This window comes from Thermobia domestica, chromosome 8, assembly GCF_964235325.1.
Source record: "Thermobia domestica chromosome 8, izTheDome1.hap1.1, whole genome shotgun sequence".
Classification (NCBI taxonomy): domain Eukaryota; kingdom Metazoa; phylum Arthropoda; class Insecta; order Zygentoma; family Lepismatidae; genus Thermobia; species Thermobia domestica.
The window spans coordinates 10,993,175-11,010,555 of NC_137461.1; the positions used below are offsets into that span (position 1 = coordinate 10,993,175).

The 17,381-nt window shown below is 32.6% G+C and overlaps 1 long non-coding RNA gene across 1 annotated transcript; it reads right to left on the reverse strand.

The window, feature by feature from the left end:
• Positions 1–1,069: 1,069 nt before the first annotated feature.
• On the reverse strand, positions 1,070–15,234 carry LOC145691545 (uncharacterized). The gene is made up of 3 exons (XR_014132407.1): positions 15,220–15,234; positions 10,779–10,959; positions 1,070–1,315 (listed from the first exon to the last, which is right to left on the reverse strand). It is a non-coding gene; the product is annotated as an uncharacterized LOC145691545 (long non-coding RNA).
• Between the last annotated feature and the right edge of the window lie 2,147 nt (positions 15,235–17,381).

The window sequence follows — 17,381 nt, forward strand, 5'->3', positions numbered from 1 at the left end:
GGTAGCACGGTTTATAATTTTACTTTTCGAAGCTGTCTAATTTAAAATATATTTTTGCACAAATATTATATCTATTTGCTTAGACAGTTTTCAATAGGTAAAATGACGATAATGCAATTTACAACAATTGGCGAAGTAAAATAACTACCGAAATAATTAAAATATATTCAGAGAGTGCTTCATATGATATATCTGTATCCTATTATAAATACCTTAATTTGTTTCAACTTATTCTATAATATTCCAGTAATAGATTTTGATAGTTGCAATTGATACAAACTTTGTTTGTTGTACTATCTTAAACAATATTATAAACTTTACGTGTTGAGCAAATCATTTGCGTCATTACTTGTAATGTTTATATAATAAGTTGCATGAATTAAAATCGTTCCAAAGCAGCAAACTTTGCAATCGCTTGTAACGAACTTCTTATTTATTGAAACCGCGTCATGTCGTGGTCAGATTATTCAACACATAATTATTTTAATGGGCATGTGAGATCCATATCACTTCATTATTATGTTTGTAGAAATCTCCAAAATTGGATTTTTTGTGGATACATTGATACTGTTGTTACTTAGGTTCTTTGACAACAAAATAGCAAACGAGGTCATATAAGTATACGTGTTGTATGTAAAATTAACATAGGGAATAATCTGGCGTAATTAATTGTTTTAAAGTAAATATTTGCTGCTCTCTCAACCGAGTTAATCTGGTGGTATTACTAAGTGCCAAAAAATATTCTCTCTCTCAATATTTGGATTTCATTATATTTTAGTAGCTTCATCTCTTAGTTTTAAATTTGCAATAACGTGCCAAAATAGATGTTTGAATTTACAAAACAAATAATTAAGAACAACGTCAAAAATAATTATGGAGTATGATTTTTAATAACAATAATTTAAATGTAGGATTTAGTGTTTACTTTTATTTATAACGTATTTCGTTTAGATATTGTGTTTAAAAGTATATTACGTAAACTTTAGAAATACTGATAAAACTCGTCGAATATATATATATATATATATATATATATATATATATATATATATGTATGTATGTATATATATGTATGTATGTTTATGTGTGTGCGTGCGTATGTATGTGTATACTATAGTTACATAGTTTACAATTTTGTGTACAATAATTAACCTTTAAGCAATACTGAATTAAAATGAATGTTTAGGAATATCACAATCACTGCTTTCATTACATTTCATAAAAATGCCAGCCAAGTTTTGATAAATTCTTTGAAGCAATATGCATTCATTGTGAATCTGTGTTGATAGTTGATTATTCCTCAGTAGATAATTAGCTGAATTAAATTTGTAAAAAGAACAATTTTAAATTACACATATTCCACGTTTAGTTTAACTCTGTAAGAAAGCATATCCTTTATAATTATTATTATTAAAGTAATATATACATTGTTGAAAACATTATGTATTTTCACTATCCTCAGATATCTTAGTTTAATAACAATATTATTATTTGTGTTTCACATTTACCATATCGTAACGTATATTGTAGTACTACTAATAGTTTTATACGGTACAGCATTTGTTTCTTGTTGCAGGAATCAGTAAAGTAGTTAGTATAAATTATTTTTGGAAATCGTTAGGAAGTCGCACGTTTCAACAGTTGTAGTTTTTTCTATTATGAAGAATAAAATATTATTTATTTTATATCTAAAATGTATTCTATAGAATTCTTCAAACTTCCAAACTGTTCTTTCTCTCAACATACTGAATAAAAAATCACACATAAACATAGATCCGAGAGTAGTATTGCACCACGTTGGTTAAAATTGATATGATAGAGCTGTTGTGTTTATTATTATTATCATTATTATTATTATTAGTAGTAGTAGTAATAGTAGTAGTAGTAGTAGTATTAGTATTAGTATTAGTATTAGTATTAGTATTAGTAATACTAGTAGTAGTAGTAGTGGTAGTAGTACTACTACTAGTAGTAGAAAACATATAAGAATTCAACATTTCATATGAAAGAAGAGGAATGGTGAACCAATACCTCGTACTGACAGGGAATGAGAGGGAGTAAAGCCAATATTGTTTTCCAAACGGGCTCATTGGAACGAGAGTAATATAATTACATATGACATTCATTGGAGAGCAGAACCACAGTTCACACAAGGAATTTATATATAATTCAATTTGTTCATTAATATAGTAAGGAGTGCTAATATTATTTAATACGACTTTATATTTTGCAACAGGAAATTGTTTAATTTGAACTTAGTATATTGAATCAATATTATTAAGCACAATTCTAATATTTTCTCTAGTAATTTGAAACTTTAAAATGATTATTTACTTCAAACAATCATAATAGTTCAACAGGCTTACTTTTATTTTTGGGTCACCATGTAAACTTCTCCGAAATATAATGGCCGACTGACTTTATCAAAATTGCTTTAAATTGTAAGTTTGGAAACAGCACACAAGAAGCAATACGAGGGAAAGTCATAAGAGAACAAATACCTGTGAAGGCTTCCCAACTCACCTTGTTATTTGGTGCTTAAAATATTCTGGCCCTAGTAATTAAAACTTAATTTCAGCAAGTAAAGCAATCTTAGTTTCAGAGCAATGCGTAGAACTTTGTTTAGTTTAACAAACCAAACATACTTTTTAACCCAATGAAAATCGTAAAAGATAAAGGGGTTTGAAGGCGTTCCCTCACTTTCAACTGAAATGCAATTTTGCGGTGTGTTTCGGTAGCCGTCAGTGTTTAGTTATTTCCTTCTGTTAGAATTCAAAGCTTTTGAATCTAATTCGAATCCCACTGGCTGCTTTCATTTATATAAGATATATTTCCTCTGTTCTTAGTTGACAGTTTCAGATTAAGTTTATTCGTTTTTTTCTTCACGGGAAGTAATACTTCATAAACTCACCCTTTTAACCTACGACTTTTCTATCACCAAGGAAATGAATAATCTGAGTATCTATTTCCTTTTTCTAAAGATAGATAGATGGTACTAAATTCTCACTAGAAAGATAAAAACGTTTATTCTTCCCAGTGTGCATGTTGATGAGGATGATAAGGATTTTCCCCTGACAAAAGTGTGTGGCAGAAAATCGATAGGTTCCGTTTTAACAGTGATCACTGTGACGTAACAGTGGTCGTAGATACGAAGAAGTTCTTTTCCACAATGTACAACCTGTTCCAAGAATATATTTTGACTTCACTCAAATCCTTTGCTACAACAGAAATTTGTAGAAATCTACTGGCACATCCAATTTCAGTATTTATTAAGAAAATCACGCCTCACAAATCATTCGCAGGTTGGTTTGTGATGGTATATGCATTATATATGATAATTGGGTGTATATGGGTTAATGCATTGGGTGTATATTAGGGTGGAGCGAAATTTTTTTTTCGAAATGCGAATTTGGATAGTTGCATCATATCATAATACTTTACCATAGAAAATTTAAGCACTCTGAAATAATTTTTAGCCAGGGCGCAAGAGGCCTTAAGTTTGCGATTTTGTAAATCAATTTCCATTTACTACGTAACTATTTGGCAGGTCTTCGCTGGAAACAGACTGTAAGTTTTAGTATAGATAGAGTGCAAAAGATGCATCCTGTATCAGTACATAACAAAAAGAACTTTTATTTCACTAAAATTATTTTCAGCCGGGGCGTAATGGCCATGAAATTTGGGAATAATTAGACGAAAAGTGATCAACTATAAGTAATTTGTTAGTTTCCCATAAATAAGTTTTTTTGCTATTTAGTAACAGTCTTTTTCTGGTATAATGAACTTGTTAGTTGTATTAAGTCACTAGTACAAATTTTGGTGGGTGGAGATAAGAGGGTACAAAACGAAATGAGGGCGCGCGCTCGTGCAGGTGCTAAAGTATTGTGAAACTGTTTTGCAGCTTGAGGATTGTTATTTACCTATGCCCGGGGCACGTGTCAGGTTAGCGGCCGTTGTTTCCTAGTGCCAAAGTTCGCGACTGGAGAACGCTTCCAACTTACGAAGACGTTGAGGCATGTTATTTATTTACGCGTCAGCAGCTGAAGAGGGCGGAAGTAAAGAACCAGCAGAGAATTTGGTTTCCACGAAGGTAGCAGAAAATGTGGAAGACATTTGGTAACGTGTTTCAATTCCTGTAGTTTCGCTCGGGCGTGTATCAACAGTGATCAACAGTTACCACAAGAAACTGAAAATATTTTTTAAAAAAATTGGCAGTAAGAGGGAGAATGAAAGAAGAAATAAATGAGAAGAATTGAAGAAGCAGGGCAATAAATCATTTTATATAGCAGCTTGCAAGCGTTTAGATTTCACGGTGTGTCGTTGTACAGAACACTCAAAATCCCTGAATCACAGAGAGTGTTTTATCAGACCAAAGGATAAGTAGAAAAATGGTAATCGGTGGCATTGATATTACTTGGACAAAGAAAAGAGAAGAAAGTAAAGCCAAAAAGCAACTTGCGGTCAAACTTTCAACCAAAACAGTACCAGTTACATTATTGAATGTTTACATTTCTCGTCATCTTTGGAAACAAGAAACGAAGGCAATAAAGAACACGCTAAAGCTGGAGGAGATCCTGATTTTAGTTGGAAGTATCCTTTAAATACAACAAAGCAATCACAGATTAGATGGACGGAAATGAGAAAATTCCTCTCGACATTAGCAAAGTGAAGGAGAAAACCTGCATGACTAGAAGAAAAATTGTAGTTATTGCCACTGAAGTTTAGGAAGATTTTAATATTGTGAGTCCAGATCGGCTGCTAAACATAATTGATAGAAGTAAAATATAAAGAGAGGTTGCGAAAAATCGTAAAAGTGCAAGAACTAAAGTGACTGTTAATAAAGAGAGACTTCGTAACATCTATTTTGATGGGAAGAAATACCAAACACTCGTAATGTCCGGCTCCCGAAGTCATAGAGATGTGAAGAGGAAAGAACATTATTGTGTCCTTGAAGAACCGGGTAATAAATTTCTCAGCTATGTCTCTTTGACAGGTTCAGCATCAGCGAAGAATACTGTTAATTCCATCTGCCGGGAATTACAAGCAAATAATGTGAACCTATGAGATATGGTAGCTATCGGCTGCGATGGTACTAATACTAATGTTGGGTCAAAAGGATGATGATTAGAGTGCTCGAAAACCATTTAGAGAGGTCCTTGCAGTGATGCATACGTTTATTGCACATCATTGGACTGCTACTTCGTCATTTACTGAAAGAAATCGATTATGTATCTACTGGTACTTTGTCTGGTCCTATTGGTAGATCATTGGTGGATTGAGAGACGAATCCAGGTGCAGCGTCGGAAAGATTTCTTCAGAACTCCAAACATACATAAACGTCCGTCATCTCAGTTTATGATCAAAGATATTTGCATGAAATATGTCAATCTGTCATAAGAGGAGGCTATGATAAAAACCTAGCAGATAAGAAACCTAGGGAACTTGCGCATACTAGTTGGTTAACAATGGCTTGCAGACTTTTGCGTCTATGTATATATACGGCAAATTCTTGAGAGAAACTCTAAACTCTCGTAAAGTTCGTAGTAAAATTATATGCACCAGTGTGGTTCAGCATAAAACTGAAACCTCTTGCCAAATACGGAGTTAAACATGTGTTCTTGAGCATAAGACTTTCGATGTGTTTGCAAAAACCATATAAGACTTTTGTCAATAAAGTAATTTCCAGAAATGCATTCTATGCGAATTCTGAAAATATTCTTATTGCCATGATTGGTGACTACAGATCTGTTACGCGAATCCTTGCTGCCGATAAAATCCTCAAATCCAGAAAACAATGTAAACGTTGTGAAACTCGTTCCTTCCAAGTCCCAGTGTTAATAATTACACAGAAATGATAAACTAAAATGGGTGTTGTAGCATGTTGTAAGATTATTATTAAAAAAAGGATCATTTAAAACTAGCGCCACTTCTAATGGGTGGCTAAAATAGTAACTAATAGTTTTGGAGGTAGTTAACTGACCACTTTGTGGTCATTGGAAATTGAATGGAAGGAGGAGAGCACATGCTCTTAATATTACTCGTAAATGGTGCAAATCATGGAAAGTTCCGAGACTTTGTTATATTACGTTACGAATTTTAGTGAATTTCTGATATTCCGATATAGCCTGGATAAGTATTTATTATATTTTTCTAGAAAGTGACTAACATATTCAAATGGAGTTGAATAGGTACCAAAAGATGTATACTTGTAAGAGCAATTTTGGTGTACAATTATCTACGAATGAAGTTTGTAATATATATGGCTAAATTGACGGAATAAGTTATTATTTCAGTGATTGTGTAGCTCTATTTAATAATTCCATAAGTCTCATCAGAAATAACTTTTATTCTGTAGTAAAAAAAAATATTGCCACGAGAGACTCAAAGGAACATTTAACAGTATTTGACATAATACATCGATGGATTATATAACGAGAATTTACTGTATATGTGTTACTACATTTATTTAATAGTCAAGTGTGAATTTGAAAATAATTGTTCTACGTATTTATATGATAATGGATTTAGTGTTATTTTGTGGAAACAAAACATTAAAAGTTCAAAATCACTATCTTCACCACGCTTTTTATCTTACAAATGTACTCTCCCAAATTCCATTGTAATGGAAAGTTTTTATTAATAATGTGTGGGTTTTATACCCTGCACCAACGGCGTCTATATTATTACCAGACGTCGGCACAAAAGTTCAATTTCCAATCGCTCATTACAGTGTAACAACAGAATCGCCAATACTGACTCATATTACAGACGATAAATTGCGAGAAATTTGTTCTTGAGAAAGTACACGTCTTGATATCCCTGAGTTTCCATGTTATAAGCAAACAGTGGAAAGATTAGTGAAAATACTTAGTGAAGGTTCTTCGTCAGTATGTGAGCCACGAGAGATTTCTCTATTCGTTCCAAATTTGACTTAAGAAAATACATGACTACTTTTGAGATAAACTCGCAGTATTTTGCTTGAAGACGTGAATGAAATTTATGAAACATTCAATCTAATACTGATGTAGCATGTAACATAGAATATGAACTTCGATGGCTTTAGAAATCCACCTGGACACGACAACGAATCTTAAAACCTTCAAATTATAGTCTCCTTCAACGGAAGAGCTGCCTAATAATTACACGAATGAATAATAAACGTGTATTTATTAACAAAACCTATCAAACGTAAGGCCCATTGCGCCCCTTCTAAAAATATTTTAGAAAATTGAATTTTCCGCTAATAAAGTACTACAATATGATGCAACATTTGCCCTATATCCGAATTCGAATTTAGAAAAATAAAAATTTGGGCTCTTTTCACTCATTTATAAAATCTGTCAAACTTAAGGCCCATTGCGCCCGGGATAAAAATTATTTTAGAGAATTGAAATTTTGCATGGTAAAGAACTTTCTGTGTGTAAGCAATCACGGTTATCACATGTCCTAAACACTGAGCATCATCATAAACACATGTCACAAATCCTTTCGCTCCGTGAGTGAAACTGATTGTCGTATAATGCTCATGTGGTGCACCACACGTTCTGCTGCTGTAGAATTTCTTGTCACAAATATCTTGACAACTGGTACTGGTATCAATGCATGAAACACTTGTATTCCTTTCACTGATCTTGCTGTATGGAATCATTCACTCAGAACTATCTGCATTAGTAACTTCTTGAAGGATAACATACGTAAAGTTCATGTTGTACACATTCTTCTCTACCCTATTAAACAGCTGCTGTGGAGTAATTATTTGTTATGAAGATATGTGTTGCAAACTTGCTCTAGTGTCTGGCCTCTTTATTGCCCCTCCATGCCCATCACAGAATCTCTTCCATGGGAAGTGGCAAAGAAGTGCCACTCAGCATGGATTCCAAAGTCATCGTAGTAGTGCAAAAAAATTGTGAAGTTTCTCCTGTTCTTGTATTGTGCACCAGGGCCATATCTTAGATACTGCGTTGATGTTTTCTTTCAAAAATGTAATTAATTTCTCCTGAAACACGTATACAGCAATGGAGTCATGTTGCATTTAGTTCGAGATAATGATTAGGTTAGTATGTTCGACTCTATGGGCAGGGTTTCCACGGAAATAAAAATAAAGTGAATGAACAATGGTTTGTGCATTGTTCCAGTGAAAACCTTGGACCTCCTGTTGCAAAATGGATAAATTTTCCGCAGTCACATATAACAGCAACTTCACGTACACTTAATCCATCTTTAGTGTCCTCCATATACCTTGCCTAGTTGAGTTTTAATAAACTCATGTGCCTGCAAGAGTGTTAATTTAGAAATAAATAGGTCAATGAATTCATTAGTTGGCTTCACTAATGCCTTAAGGGCACATACGTATATTAGAAGGTTTGAAGGTAGAATATTTAATGGCATTCTTTTGTAGAATTTTATCCGGGTTGCCTAGCTCCTTCCTGGCTAAATGGTTAGCGTACGCGTCTTTGGTGTCGGAGAGTGGGGTTCACGGCGGGAGCTTAAGTGGTTCGAGTTACATGTTAATCTTCAGATCCTGTCTCGTATTGCCTTGGTGCTGAAAGGGACGTTAAACTCACACTCAAAATCAAAATTATCCAGACTGCACCTCAGCGTGTGAGCTCCAGGGTTTTCAGTGTATTGCTGGAAAAAGCACTGTACTTGAAGTGGGTGCACATCATAATTCACAGACAGTTGTGGTACGTTGACAAGCAGACCATTGCATTTTCAAACAATTTACCCAGCTTACACCCCCAACGTAATGTTGTTCTGACTCTGCTGATCACTCATGTTTTTGCTTCAGTGCACCCGTGCATAGTTGCTTCTAGTACATATATTTTACCAACTACAGACATTATTACCACACGAGAGAGAATGCAAAGGACAAAGCAACACACTCTTCGCTTGTACGTGGGTACTATATTGACATGTGCAACACTTACTTGTTTCAAGGGGATTCATATCACACTTGAAAGATTCTTACATCATATCAACCCGTTTAATATGGCGTTTTTATTGAAGTCTACTAGGTTCATTACTTTGTAACTCCTGTTACCGTACCCATCTCAACATGAAATTTACACAACATGTGTTTTTGACGAAAATCAAAAATGCATTTTTCAGAAATTTGAGGTCAAAGGCCACATTAACCTCCCAAGAAACCGAAATGATTTTCACATATTTATTTTGTTGAAAGGGTATTCCTTCTGCTTTACAACGAGCACACTATGGCGTTTCTATCTAAATTAGGAGCGAAATTGTGTTTTGTTTTCATTTGGCATGTTTGAGACAAAATTGTACATTTTTGTCAGTTTCGCACAAATATTTGTCACTGGAGCTTATAACTTCGCAAATGTTTACTCCACAAGCTCTTGCTTTTCTCGAACATTCACCACAATCTGAAATATTGAGGTTAAAACTCAATTTTGTGGGATGATTTGGAGTGGATTGACCCAAACGAACTTCAGTGGGATTGAGCGAGAGCCCAATATAGAAGAGATATCTTGATAGTAAGTTCACTCAATCCAATGTGACAGAGATCACCCCTTGGGAAAATAAAAATTTAATTATTTATTGAAATCCACGTTATTAAGACTCTCATATATGAAGGATTTGAAACGAATTGACAATAATGACAACCTATACTTGTAGGTTAAGGTTATCTGTAAAGTACCTATATTTTTCATGAGCATTATCGTGAACAACAACATTTCTACTGAAACGATTTCCAGTTACTCATATATCCTTGAAACAATGATTACTTTTAGTCTTGTCAAATCCATCACATACAATAGGAAGCCACTTTAATATATCATAAGGAATTATATTGATAACATCGTTTGCAACAAAAACTAGAAGAAATCTCACTTATAAACAAAAAAAAAAACATACCACGACTAATACCACGTAAGGAAATATTAAACTTCATTTTGTACTGTGATTTTCATTTAAAAAAAGAGATGTAAAAGATCGAATACGAAAAATATCATGTTAAGTTAAGAGCACAAGGGAATTATATTACTTTTTTTGCTTGATTTATGAGGAATACAGTAAATAGATAATATTTGTTCTTAAGAAATAATAGCATTGAAAAGTTCAAAAAATAAGAGTTATCCATAATATCACGACTTTAATCATTTATGTTCTGAAATTAGCCAGATAGGAATTCACAGACAAAATTGTTGTAAGACTACACAATTTGTACTGTATTTACTTCTATATTGGATGCAGTGTATTCCTCACTCTTTACTGGAAGCTATTGGAAAGCTCTGCCTCAATGAGCTTTTTCTTGGCGAAATTCTTAGTAAGGGCAGAATGGGTTGGGCCTGGTTAAAAAGCATTGAAACTTCCCTGTAGTACACATTTCTTTTAAAAGAAATGAAATGAAAAGTGAAAAGGAATACGAAAAGTTAGAAAATGCTCATTGTGTGTGACGTTTAGAACCACATAGTTGCTCTGAATCGTTTGATATTAGTCCCCTGTTTCAGCATCATTATTTTATTACACGCGGATACACATGTACAAGTTTACGCAATCGTGGTTAAGTTTATATATTCATTAATTTATTTATTAATTACTTTCGAAGAATAAAGATTAATGTTACATTTTGCCTGGGAAATCGCATTTATTATTGAATGGTAAGATTGGTATATGACATATGTGCGCTAAATTACAAAAAAAAAAAGTAATTCAATCTTGCGGAAAATACCAGTTTTAAAATATTAATCTGATGTTATTTTAACGTTACGGAAACACAACTTATTACAAGTTGTACCAGTTTTCTAGTAACTTACTTTATTGATTATTTGTATACGCAATGCTGATAGCAGTCTGACCATGTCATGAAGTTGTTTTTATTTCCACCACATCCCTTATAAGTAAATGTTTCGCACTTACGAGTGGCAACATTGTAATAGTAAACCTCTTCTTTTGCGTGGCAAAATCCAGGATCAGGCTGGAGAGTGCATGTTGACTCTGGAAAATCAATAACGAAGGTTTGTGTTATATTGTATACAACAGTTTGATTTGATGATATATTATGAGTGAATAATGTATTAATAATATATGTTATTACAATTTGTAATTATATTATACATGTTTAATTAATGTTTAACTCAGTTTGATATGTGTTGAAACGGTGGGAAAAAGTTAAAACAGATTTAAGGATTTGTTTTTGTAAATAAGCAATATAGTTTGTTAAAGTAACAACTTATAATTTGTGAACCGTACTGTTACACTGATAACATATTTAATGAATTTATTATCTAAATGTTCTTCCGAAATGCTAAAAAATAAAGATATGAATACGATATTTGATTCCCTTTACACAAACGCATTCAAACATATGTTCGGTCATGTGGACCCTAAAAGGGGTAAGTGAAAATTAGCCTTAATCAACTTCCGAGCCTGTTTGATATGACAGAGATCAGACCTACGACTAATATCGAGGATCCTGGAAATGTGCAATAATGCAACTTATTACGGTGTCTAAGTCACAAACCACTAGTGTGTCTCTACTTGCCCGAACAAAGGCGACCTTCCATAGTTTATAAAGTATATATTGTTTTACCACAATGGATTTAGTTTCATTTTCCTGAAAAAATCATAAATGTATTTCATTAACGGTCATTTAGAATATAATAATTTAAATGTTATTTAAATTATTATTATCATTTTGTATTTTAAAATGCTTTATTGCCCTTGAATATATGTATTACTTTTTATATCTTATGCTAGTTTCTGTTGTTACCTTCCAATGGTACATTCAATTTCAGAGTAAGAGAAGAAGGTAACCTGTTCGTCCTCGATGCTGTAGTCCTCTTATTCTCACAAATCTAGTTAGTCATAGACAATGTTCAAAGTAAGCAACCGGCGACAGTAAAATTGGTCAATGCTTCCGGAAATAGAGAATTCACGGGTCAGTACTGTAGATATGTGCTTAGATAGTTATGAAAATTGTGAATTACGAGACAGAAGAAGAAGAGGATTTTTTAAAACTTTAAACGTTGTTGCTATTCTTGTTTTTTTATTCTAGTAACCGTTCTTAGTTATTATCCTTGTTTACATCGAAGTATGTAGTTTGAATTATATAAATTGAAGGCTTGCTGCAGAAAAGACTGTAATTGCCACCTTCCAGTTGCTTTGCATATTTTATTTTTAAATACGTTTATGCCTTAGATTTTTATATTTCGTTACATGGTAGGTTATATTTCTAAGCACTAATAGTTTCTATTTGGTGACGCTTGGGCAAAATTCACTATCTTTTGTTTCTACTGTTAAAGCAACTTTTGATTTTTTGGCACAAAAAAATTCTTTTCTACATCGAGTCTTCAATTAAACATGTTGCAATATTCTTATTTTAATGTTTGATGTAGATTAAACTTAAAATCACCATCATATGCAATTGCTTAAACAACAACATTACATCTAGAATTTATTTAAACTTTACATACTCATTTTAATTTAATTTTTATTTTAGAAAATTATCCTGGTCCCCTTATTTTATATCTTATACATTACAAATGAAATTCCGATGTGGTAGTTCTTGTTGTGAGAAATATACTTCAAATTATGTTTTACAGAAAAGCAAGACTATGGAATGTTGTTATAAACAATGACTAGGAAATGACTTTAAAATATTATTTACTATTACCCAAAGGAAAATATAATATAGATGCATCACCCAACAATATAATACAGTGACTGATACTTTATACAATTTGCTTTCGCTGTTGAGAGCCATTTGAAGGGTGTGAGACAAGAACTAGCCAACAAAAGTTTACTTTATTTCTGTAACTGCCATGAAAACAGCTACTTTTTATCTTTTTTGGTGTGCTGGAAACGAAACTGTTAATGAAAACGCAAGATTAGCTTTCGTTTTGAAGTTATAATAACTTAACTTTATTACCGATATAATCTTCTGCATGTATTTCTTTTGTTGATTTTCTTCCCAGAAAGATCATTGAAGGCGCAACCGCTTTGACTGGCGTTTGTAGTTTACTGATACTGATTCCCTCATTAGTGTCAGCAGTAATCGACTTACATTGATGCACACCACTTTCCCTGTTATCTGATTTCCATGTACGTAACTGCTGGAAGGGTACCCCGGTATGCCGCTTACAACACCACAGTTGTCAAGGAAGAAGTCCAAGTGGAAATCTAAGAAATTTAATTTTAAGGAAATGTTGTACCCTAATCTTTCGTAGCAGTGTGGAAGATTTGCCACAAGAACCTTATAGTTTTCTGCTCTCTTATTTCCTAAAAAGTTTGTTGACACTTGAACAAATGCAAGTGGGACAAGAACAGGCAGTCCGTCTCCGTGAGACACTGGTCACATCGCCGACGGTATATTAGGATATGACATATATTAGGATTTTGATATATGTCAAGGAAGATTTTTCTTTTTGGAAATACCACGAGTTAATGAAGTCATACAAAAGTAACAATCATTTACATGGTTTGATGGTTTTCGCCAGCAAAGCATATGGAAGATCCTTCACATTTCAACCACGAACCAAGACTCGAGACACAGGATAAGCAAATTACATGTAGAATTCAGGGCTTTTACTGGTCCCCGATTTCACATCCAAAGTATAGTCTGTACGCTTTTTTAACATATGGCGTTTTTGGTCTCTCTTTCCGATTTCAATGTAGCCTGTCCGCAAATGTGGCAAAATTGTCAGCACTGTTTACGCATTTGCGACGCATACTGAATCACAAGAATTACAATTACGACATGCACTAACTACATCTCAATAACACGTTTTTCCAGCACAGGAACAGAACACAGCTTGTAACAGACTGAAACTACGCTTAAATGAAACATACTCCGCTCATCGCTTTCTATTCTCCTTCCACTCTCCCTTGTTGCTGCAAGCCCAGTCTAAATATAGCGACAAAATACACACAGCTCTAGTTGATTCTAGGAAACTTAATCATTCTCTCTACCATCATCGGGATTTCGAAGTCTATATGGAAAGGTATTTACAATGAATGTTAATAAAATATAATACTTATAAGCAAATGCCCCCGCTCTTTAACTTGGAAATGAGAGATAATTCGAGTTTTTCGTTGTCATTTTCGTTATCATCGTGGTCGATTTAGTTAACAAAACATTTATTTCATTCCAGTTACACTCTCACAATTGGGTAGTTGATTTTACTATTTTACGAGATTAGAGGTTCTCTGCTGGACAATTAACTTTAAAAGTTGGAAAGCCGATTTTTCACATAAGACTATACATGAAGGATTAAACGAACAATGTTAAACGAAGTGGTATGGGTAGCTGTCTATAGGGTGCTGCAAAACGCAATAATTATAAAATTTCGGGTTACCATGTTCTTGCCTCACATCTTTATTCTAATTTTCAAATGAATAATAAACAGAAGAGATGAATAGAAACAGGAATACATTTAGCAGTTTAATTTGCTCGCCGTCCATCTTCTTGATATTTGCCAGTAATATTAAGCAAATGTTCCACAATAAAAATTTATAAATGTAGATTGATCTGGAAAATTATTTGTATCGTACGGTTTTCTATATCATAGAACTTTTACAATAGAAAAACGAGATAGGAGGTATGTGAGAGGAAGAATCGTTAAATGCTTAAGAGTCTTTCGGTTGTTGATTGCTCTATAAATTGTGTTTCTGAAGAGAATCGACTTCGATATCTATCATGTTATTTTTATTTTCATTCATGCGGAAAACTTCTGATTATTCTCCTATTACTGTTTCGAAATTGTATGAAAGATCGTTTGATATTCTAAGAATTATAATACATCATGGTTAAACACATGCTTAGCTTCAAAATGGTATATGAGTTATTAGCTATATTAGAATCTGCTATAATCGAATACTATTTAGGATTTTCCAATACAGTTGTTTTCTACTATAATGCCATTCAATGTAGGGTTAAGTGTTTGCCACCACTAAATTTTGTAACTTCCTCAAACATCTTAAAATATAATGCATTGTATCAAAATAAAACATTTAATCATTATACCATGAGTTAGGTTGATGTTAATTGCCCTATATGGTTCCACTTATACCAAACTTCCGATTTTTTCATATCTCTATTATATCAATTTAATTATTGCTTACGTGTACGTAAGTCAAAAGCGATAGAAATATTGAAATTATTGGTACGAGAATTTACATTTCAATTTCTTCTTCGCTTAAATAGATAATGAGTCAAGCCATAAAAGTAAAATATTATTTTTCTAATACAATATTTACCTCTAAATTGTGAAACTGTAAAGAAATGCATGTTGTATAAATAGTGTGTAGTTATCAGTTTATAAACATAACATGCGTATTAAATGCATAATATAACAGTAAAATTGTGCATTCTTAAGTGCAATATAGCTTTATTTGATTAGTTTTACCTTCGCTAAAGAAAACAAAAAAACTAAAGCTTTTATACAGTTTATGTATGTGTGCCTATTTTTACGTTATTTTCATTAAACTCAATTTAAATGAAACATCATTTAAGGCAATATGTTTTTTTCACATGAATGATCATAATTTTCCATTGCTGGATCTGCAAATTTTATGATTATCGTGTACGCAATTAGAAAGACACAAAGTAAAATAGGCAGAAAATCTTCACATATATGGACATGACAGTCGACATGTTGAGTTATTTTCTGCAGTGTAGTAGTCCAATGTTTCTAAACCTTTAACCCTAGTATAATTACCTGTAATATCACTAAATCATATTATTCTAAAGAAAACGATAGGTATCTACAGCGATGTGATAAGTCAATATGAAAAGAAAACTATTTGCGAATAATTCACATAATTTAAATTTACCTTACTGTATAAACATAAATCGAACCAGAAAGAAAACGAGAAAATAAATGGAATTATTCCAAAATATTCTGCAGAATCATCGTTCTTAAAGTATATCTACTTAAGTTGTATACACTAATTATTTTTAACAAAATATAAGCCGTATTTGAACCCAAGAAATTATATTCAAGAATATACTTACTTATATACTTTGCTGTGGAAAAATACAGCTCATCTGTTAATAATTCATATTTTATTATTATGCTTTTAAGACAGAAAAATTTTATGAATAGAATCTAGTTTACCAAGAGGATAATTTACCGTAATAACAAGCTATTAAATATGTAGTCTTAGGTTGTATACAAGTCAAACTAGTCAATGTGAAATTAAATAACTTATTGCGATAGAATAAGTTTTGTGTGTCCTTATCTCAATATCACGTAAAACATCTTAAGTTGATTGGTGACGTCCTTCATATGGCGACTTGGTTCTTATTTTTTTAAAGAATAATTTCTAACTTTCTCAAATTAAAAAAAATAAACATATGTGCTGTAGGTGCATTTGTTTTTGTGTCCCTGCTTCCATAAGTCCGCAGAAAAAAATCATTTCGATAGATAATATCGTTCAGGAGACAACGTGAATCCAAACATACGTTAAAACGTGTTAAAATTTAAGAAAATTCTATAATATATGGAATATTCCTTACAATGTTTTCTTCTAGTTTTACGGTAACTATTATAAAAAAGGAAGTATTTTTTAAAAGTATCAATGCCTGCATCACACACAAGAAATCACCATTAAATCACACGCGCGGATGAATGGCGTGATGTAGTCGAGCTAAAGGTTGATGTGTACGTAAAACTTACATAAATTATAACTCATTTTTCTATCTGTTTCTCATTTTTCGTTTTAATATTTTTGGTATTAAATTATGAAAAATAAAAAAAAAAACAATTCCTGCTCTTCACTTATTTTTAAGATGCAGTAATTACGTATTAGAAATAAACCAGAACTCACCAGGAGAAGGTAGATACAGAGCGAGTTCTGCTCGCCTACGATTATTGAACGAGTGTTATACCGAATTCTATATCTCCAAACTTTTTTTTTAAAAGTTGATTTTAGATTTAATTTAATTTAATTTAATTTTGCCCTCGTAGCTGCAGAAATTTACGAAAACAGGAACTATGTGCTATGTGAGTTTTATTGAAGAGTTCATATAACGAATTTATTACGTACAAATTGGGTTTATCACTGAATTCGGCACTTTATAATTAAAAGGTCAGAAATGCTAATGCTACAGAAAGATGCATTTCGTCTCCGGTAAAAAATTAGTAACAAAACACTGCAATTAGTTCTCTATTAATTTTCCTTGGAAGTTTCTGAACATATCAGCAACTTAGCAAAATAATGGCTTGAGAGCTTTAACTTTTATTACGTTTGATAAAGACATGAGAGACTTCGTAATGCATTCGGCAATAGCATGAAGTTAATATTCGTCAAGATGGGATTAGAGTAAAAACTATCTGTTATTGTTCTTTCTTACTAGAGTTATCTTTTTGTCTAAAAACACGCGGACTTCAACTTCTGTACTTCACAATCACTCACAA